Source organism: Triticum urartu, chromosome 3A (genome assembly GCF_056163025.1).
Source record: "Triticum urartu cultivar PI428250 chromosome 3A, HENAU_Tu73, whole genome shotgun sequence".
NCBI classification, from domain to species: domain Eukaryota; kingdom Viridiplantae; phylum Streptophyta; class Magnoliopsida; order Poales; family Poaceae; genus Triticum; species Triticum urartu.
Window position 1 is genome coordinate 400,010,172 of NC_141875.1, and position 7,077 is coordinate 400,017,248.

General features: G+C 48.1%; 1 long non-coding RNA gene across 1 annotated transcript; it reads right to left on the minus strand.

Annotated features, from left to right (window-relative positions):
* Positions 1-3,031: 3,031 nt before the first annotated feature.
* LOC147979843 (uncharacterized) lies at positions 3,032-6,754 on the minus strand. The gene is made up of 2 exons (XR_015619028.1): positions 6,263-6,754; positions 3,032-3,322 (listed from the first exon to the last, which is right to left on the minus strand). It is a non-coding gene; the product is annotated as an uncharacterized LOC147979843 (long non-coding RNA).
* Positions 6,755-7,077: the final 323 nt, after the last annotated feature.

The window sequence follows — 7,077 nt, forward strand, 5'->3', positions numbered from 1 at the left end:
TCGGGACGAAGCGCCCCCATCTCGAGGCAAAACATGGGCAGAATCAATCTAGGGCTCCGGCAGAGCTGTTCTGCCAGGGAAACTTCCCTTCCGGGAGGGGGAAATCGAAGCCATCGTCATCACCAATGATCCTCTCATTGAGAGGGGGTCAATCTCCATCAACATCTTCACCAGCACCATCTCCTCTCAAACCCTAGTTCATCTCTTGTATCTGATCTTTGTCTAGAAACCTCAGATTGGTACCTGTGGGTTGCTAGTAGTGTTGATTACTCCTTGTAGTTGATGCTAGTTGGTTTATTCGGTGGAAGATCATATGTTCAGATCCTTAATGATAATTAATACTCCTCTGATTATGAACATGAACATGCTTTGCGAGTAGTTACGTTTGTTCCTGAGGACATGGGAGAAGTCTTGTTATTAGTAGTCATGTGAATTTGGTATTCGTTCGTTATTTTGATGAGATGCATGTTGTCTCTCCTCTAGTGGTGTTATGTGAACGTCGAATACATGACACTTCACCATTATTTGGGCCTAGGGGAAGGCATTGGGAAGTAATAAGTAGATGATGGGTTGCTAGAGTGACCGAATTAAACCCTAGTTTATGTGTTGCTTTGTAAGGGGCTGATTTGGATCCATATGTTTCATGCTATGGTTAGATTTATTTTAACTCTTCTTCCGTAGTTGCGGATGCTTGCGAGAAGGGTTAAACATAAGTGGGAGGCTTGTCCAAGGAAGGGCAGCACCCAAGCACCGGTCCACTCACATATCAAATTATCAAAGTAACGAACGTGAATCATCCGAGCATGATGAAAACTAGCTTGACAATAATTCCCATGTGTCCTTGGGAGCGCTTTGCTTTATATAAGAGTTCGTGCAGGCTTGTCCTTTGCTACAAAAAGGATTGGGCCACCTTGCTACACCATGTTTGCTTTTGTTACTTGTTACCTGTTATGAATAATCTCATTATACAACTATCTGTCGCTGATAAATTCAGTGCTTGCAGAGAATACCTTGCTGAGAACCGCTTGTCATTTCCTTCTGCTCCTTGTTGGGTTCGACACTCTTGCTTATTGAAAGGACAATGATAGATCCCCTATACTTGTGGGTCATCACTCTACCCTTCTTCAGATCGCCGGCTGTATCATCTGGATCATCATCGTCACCGTCCTCCCCCCTCCGGATGCTACTCTCTGGCAGCCCAATGTTGTTGTTGTTGTCCGTCATCGTTGGTCTGGGTGTAGGACTGTTGCGTAGCCGTCTGGGTGTGTAAGACTATTGTTGCTGGTAGTTGCCGAACTGGGTGGGATCCGAGTCTTGCACCTGCCCGTCCTCATAGTCCCCTCCTCCTCCCTCGCCTCCGTCATGGATTATATCGAGCACCTCCTGATAACCCACAAGTATAGGGGATCGCAACAGTTTTCGAGGGCAGAGTATTCAACCCAAATTTATAGATTCGACACAAGGGGAGCCAAAGAACATTTAAAGGTATTAGCAGCTGAGTTGTCGATTCAACGACACCTGGAGATTAATTATCTGCAGCAAAGTGATCGGTAGCAAAGTAGTATGACAGTTTGATAATAGTAGCAACAGTAACGGTAATGGTAACAGTGATAACAGTAATTTGGTAGCAAGTGTAACAGTGATGATAGCAGTAATAACTTAGCAAGAACAATATGAGATAAATTCGTAGGCATTGGATCGATGACTTGTTGGATGATATTCATTAAGAGACCGTTATAACCTAGGGCGATACGGCACTAGCTCCAGTTCATCAATATAATGTAGGCATGTATTCCATACATAGTCATACATGCTTATGGAAAGAACTTGCATGACATCTTTTGTCCTACCCTCCCATGGCAGTGGGGTCCTATTGGAAACTAAGGGATATTAAGGCCTCCTTTTAATAGAGAACCGGAACAAAGCATTAACACATAGTGAATACATGAACTCCTCAAACTACGGTCATTACCGGGAGTGGTCCCGACTATTGTCACTCCGGGGTTGCCGGATCATGACACGTAGTAGGTGGCTATAACTTGCAAAATTGGATCTAGAACATGGATATAATGGTGATAACATAAACGGTTCAGATCTGAAATCATGGCACCCGGGCCGAGAGTGACAAGCATTAAGCATGGCAAAGTCATAGAAACATCAATCTTAGAACACAGTGAATACTAGGGATCAAGCCCTAACAAAACTAACTCAATTACATGATGAATCTCATCCAACTCCTCACCGACCAACGAGCCTACGAAGGAATTACTCACTCCCGGTGGGGAGCATCATGGAATTGGCGATGTAGAAGGGTTGCTGATGACGAAGAACGGATATCCCCCTCTTCGAAGCCCCAAACGGACTCTAGATCTGGCCTCCCGATGAAGAACGGGAGGTGACGACGCCTCCGTCTCGTGGATCACGATAATTCTTTCCTCCTTATTTTTTTCTAGAAAAATAGGATTTTATAGCATCGGTTTCAGGGTCTGCGGGGCCACCAGGTGGGTGCCAGGAGAGGGGGCGCGCCCTAGTGGGTTGTGCCCACCCAGGTGCCCCTCTCTGGTAAGTCTTGGCTCCAGAAATTCTTGTTTATTGTATAAAAATTCACCGCAAAGTTTTATTCCATTTTGAGAACTTTTATTTCTGCACAAAAACAACACCATGGTAGTTCTGCTGAAAACAACGTCAGTCCGGGGTTAGTTTCATTCAAATCATGCAAATTAGAGTTCAAAACAAGAGGAAAAGTGTTAGGAAAATTAGATACGTCGAAGACGTATCAACTCCCCCGCGCTTAAACCTTTGCTTGTCCTCAAGCAATTCAGTTGGTAAACCGAAAGTGAAAAAGAAAAACTTTTACGAACTCTTTTGTTCTTGTTTGCAAAAATAAGCTTAAACAACACCCAGGTTTTCGGCCAACACTATAACTAATGTGACGCCCTCGATTCAATCATACACTAATCATACACGCAAATGTGTACGATCAAGATCAAGGACTCACGGGAAGATATCACAACACAACTCTAGACACAAATTAAAATAATACAAGCTTTATATTACAAGCCAGGGGCCTCGAGGGCTCGAATACATAAGCTCGAATACACAAGAGTCAACGGAAGCAACAATATCTGAGTACAGACATAAGTCAGACAAGTTTTCCTTAAGAAGGCCAGCACAAAAGCAACAACGATCGAAAAGGCAAGTCCTCCTGCCTGGGAGCCTCCTAACTACTCCTGGTCGTCGGCGGCCTCCACGTAGTAGTAAGCACCCTCGTGGTAGTAGTAGTAATCATCGGTGGTGTCGTCTGGCTCTTGAGCTCCACCATCTGGTTGTGACATCCGGAAAGAATGGAAAGGAGAGAAAAGAGGGAGCAAAGCAACCGTGAGTACTCATCCAAAGTACTCGCAAGCAAGGATCTACACTACATATGCAACATTATCAAAGGAAGGCTGTATATGTGGACTGGGCTGCAGAAATGCCAGAATAGAGAGAAGGCCTAGTCCTATCGAAGACTAGAATCTTCAAGCAGCTCCAAGCATCTTGCAGCATCAGAAGAGATAAGAGTAGCATAAAGTAAAGTAGTAGTAGTATCATCAACCTCGGCCAGAGATCCTTCCTCGACTCCCTGCGAGAAAGCAATCCCAGAGCCATACTATCCATTTCTCATCACAAGTATTCAGTTCTAGTTGTATCAATCGGGATACAACTCCAAGTTTCCGTTACCGTCGGACAGGCTATCGATAGATGTTTTCTTCCCTGCAGGGGTGCACCAACTTACCCACCACGCTCGATTAACTCCGGCCGGACACACTTTCCTGGATCATGTCCGGCCTCGGCCAAACAATACGCCGCAACCCGATCTAGGTTTAATAGAGAGGTCAGCACGCCGGACTAAACCTATGCCCCTAGGGGTCATGGGCCATCGCCCCGGGAACTCCTGCACGTTGCGAACACGGCCGATGAGCAGACCTAGCTATCTCCTTCAAAAAGGCAAATGCTTACAGTCCAACCCGGCGCGTGCCGCTCAGTCGCTGACGTCTATTAAGCTTCGGTTGATGCATACGACGTAGAACGCCCATACAATGCCCATGTGATGGTTAGTGCTATCAGGCCAGAGGCCCCTCGGATCAAATATCCAAACCGTTAGTGTGTTGGTAGTGCGGTCACGAGCAGAGACTCATGAAAGATGTGATCCCGTCGCCCCATCTCGAGTACTTGCGGCAAGGGCTAAGAATGCCCGGCCAAGCCTCGTAAGTATCTCGCGGGCACCTTCCAGGTCAACCCGACTCCACATCACTCGCTATTAAGCTCACACGGGTACCCCTCAGGGCCGACCCGTCTTTAGTAACATGGTTCAGTGTAAAGTTATAGTAACCATAGTAACTGTGTGTCTAACACCAAGGGGAAAACCTGAGGAATCACCCTTGGTGAATTCCACCTGATGTAATCACCAAGGTGAACGTAAGAGGATCCACCCTCGGGGTTCACACTTGAAGGGTTGCACGATAGAGCCGTATTGAAAGTGGTTAAGGAGGAAATCACCCTCGATGACCACGACCGAATAGCCACACTACAGAGATCTCATCAGGAGTGATGTAAGAGGTCCCACCCTCGGCACTCGATGGTAACTCTGTAGAGTCGAGCAACAAAAGGGGAAAGTGATGTGCGGTGTCGAGGCCTGGTGTTCAATCCCGTTGATCGGGTCTTCAATGATGAAGCGGGGGCAACAAGGACGAGGTGGGGGTCACTGATGGATCACTAACCAACCTATACTAAGCAGTTTAGGATAAGCAGGTAAGGTACAACAGCAGATACAAAAGCAGGCTATGCATCAGAATAGGAGCAAACAATTATAGTAGCAAAATCTAATGCAAGCATGAGAGAATGGAATGGGCAATATCAGGATGATCAAAGGGGGGGCTTTCCTGGTTGCTCAGACGAGAAGGAGGGGTCGTCGGTGACGTAATCAATCACATGGGCATCAGCATCGTCACGGGGTCTACCGAAGAGAAGAGGGGGAGAGAAACAGTAAATACATAGCAAGCAAGTGCATAACAGGATAACAAGCAGAGCTAGACGTGTTCTAACGCGGTGCTGCACGATACCGGCGAAGGGGGAAGTCAACCGGGAATGTTTTCCCGGTTCCGGACCTATGTCAGACAGATGACCGGAGGGGGAAAGTTTCATGTTCAGCATGCTAGGGGCATGTGATAGATGAACAGACCGCATATTCGGATTCATTGGATTTTTCTGAGCAACTTTCATATAGAAAATATTTTCATCCGAGTTACGGATTATTTTATATGATTTTCTAAAGTTTTAACAAAAAATATGGAATTTCCTAAAATTGGCTAAAGTCTGAGAATTATTTAGTTTTAACACCACTTAGGTGTTTTCCAAAGGCTATAACGAATGTTATGTAGTTCTAATGAAGACACTTCCTATATGTGTTTTAGTCTACAGCAATAGCACTACAAGGCCATGCCCTTTGATGGCACACCAAGTTCCTGTAACTTGTTCATTTTCTGCTCTCAAGTTGCTATGGCAGTATATTTGTTTTTAGTTTTTCCAGTTAATAGAACATAGACTTTTGTCATTTTCATAGAAATTAAACCAGGCAATTTTTGGATTTGGTCCAAAGGAACGTTTTGAACCTTGTATACTAGCTTCTCGTATTTTTTTATTCCTATTAACAATTGTTTTGCCGGAGTTTAGGGGTTGTCAAGAGGGTTAGTCATCGTAGATTTAGAAAAGCTAGCTAGCTAGCAGCTACAGTAGCTAGTAGTAGTATAGACAGAGCAGCGTTGGCAAGGAAAGAAGCAGCAGAAGTGCGGCAGCAAGCAGAGCATCAGCGCGGGGAGCAGCGAGCAGGCGGCCGCGTGGCTGGGCGCCGCTGGGTGGGGCACGGCGCGGCCAGAGGCTGGCGCGGTCGGGCGGAGGCAGGCACGGGCGGTAGCAGGCGGGGCTGCGCGGGCGCGCGCGGTGGCGGCAGGCGACGGCAACAGCGGTCGCGGTTGGCTGTGCGGGGGGCCGGCCAGGTGAGGAGGGCACGATGGGGCGTGGCGCGGACGGCGCGGGTCGCGGCCAGGTGCAGTTGGGCACGTGCAGGGGCACACGGGGCGCAGTTACACGAGACAGAGGGGCCGCGGGCAGCAGCGAGACGCGGCCGGAAGCACGGCGAATGCAGCTCCGGGCAAGACGATGTGCGGAGGCCTACAGCGTGTAAAACGAAGGGGGCATGAGGAGAAGCAACGGCGAAGCTCACAGTGAGGACGACGGGTCGGGAAGTGGGCTCGAAGAAGGCTTGAAGACGACGATCCTTGGCGGGGATCCATGACGACCGAAGGTGGAAGGCGGAGCCGATCCCATCGATGTAGGGCTCTGTGCTCGAGTCCAATGGCACAGGCGATCTCGCGGACGGCGAAGGTTCTCCCTGACGTGGCCTCCGGCGAGGGAGAGCACGGTGGCCGCGTCCATGGCATCGGCACGGCGACAGATGTGCACGAGTGCTCGTGCGAGAGGGAGAAGGGAGCGGAAGTGAGAGGAGAGTGGGCGAGATCTAGGGGAAATCGAGGCGCCAGGGGGGCGGTCTAATCCTCCCGTCGGTGGCATACGGGGCGCGGTGCCGGGTCCGGCGGGGACGAGCGGGAGCCCCCTCCCGGTCGGTCGTACAGGGGAGGAGAGGGAGAGACGACCCGGGGAAGGGTTGGACCGGTTGGTCCAGTTGGGCTGCCTTGGCCTTTTGGGCCAAGGGGCCCAGGGGGTCTTTTTTTTTTCTTTTCACCTTTTCTCCTTTTAGGTTTATGTTTTCTTTTTGTTTTATTAAAACAGAGACAGAGGGAAAAGTTTGGGCTACCAAAATACCTTGAAAAAGGTGGGACTAGACCACTTAAATTCTTTGTAGTATTTGGCACTGCCACAAATAGTTTGAGGGACAATTGAAACCAATTGGAATTTTCACAAATAAAATAGCATTTTAAAAATGCTGAAATAGCACGGTTCTAATCGCTAAAGTCCATCTTGGCTTGGAGGTGATGTTGGTTCCCTTAAAAATTAAATGTTATGGAATTTTGGGTCAAA